Consider the following 946-nt stretch of genomic DNA (forward strand, 5'->3'; position numbering starts at 1 on the left):
CTTCTTCTTCTTCTTACAGAGAAGAAATCGCAGAGCCTATCAGACAAGTATTTTTTTTTTTTATTTTTTATTTTTTTTATTTTACTTTTTGTTCTTTGCTTTTTCTTTTTTTTTCTTTGTCTTTGTTTCTGTTTTTTCTTTTTTTATTTTACTTTATTTTATTTTTTGTTCTTTGCTTTTTCCTTTTTTTTTTTTTGTTCTCTTTTTTTACAGAGAAGAAATAGCAGAGCCTATCAGACAAGTATTTTTTTTTTTTATTGCTTTTTTATTTTACTTTATTTTATTTTTTGTTGTTTGCTTTTTCTTTTTTTTTTGTTCTCTTTGCTTTTTTTTTTAAAGAGAAGAAATCGCAGAGCCTATCAGACAAGTATTTTTTTTTTGTCTTTGTTGCTTTTTTTTATTGTTTATATATATATATATATGTATATATATATATATATATATAAATATATAAATATATGTGTGTGTGTGTTTAGGGTTCTTTTGCTGCTGTTTCCTCTTCTGTCTCCTCTCGTGCTGCTGCTTGCTCCCGGCTGCTGCAGCAGCTGGTCTCTCCGTTGCTGCTGCGCCGCCGCAAAGCAGAATGCATGCAGCAGCTTAAACTACCAGCAAAGAGAGAAGAAGTAATCGAGGGTTTAGGGTTTAGGGTTTGGGGTTTGGGGTTTAGGGTTTAGGAAGCTCAGACTACCTGCAAAGAGAAAAGTAATCTAGGGTTTAGGGTTTGGGGTTTAGGGTTTGGGGTTTAGGGTTTAGGGTTTGTGAGTGAATAAATAAATAAATAAATATAATAATTAATTAAACAAACAAAAAAGTAAATAAATAAACAAATAAACAAACAACCAACCAAATAAACAAACAAATAAAACAAATAAATGTATATATACAAACATATATAAATACATATTTATTTTTTTTTTATTTTTTTTTTTTTTTTTTTTTTTTTTTT

The sequence above is a fragment of the Eimeria mitis genome, genomic scaffold (genome assembly GCF_000499745.2).
Source record: "Eimeria mitis Houghton genomic scaffold, Emh_scaff614, whole genome shotgun sequence".
Classification (NCBI taxonomy): domain Eukaryota; phylum Apicomplexa; class Conoidasida; order Eucoccidiorida; family Eimeriidae; genus Eimeria; species Eimeria mitis.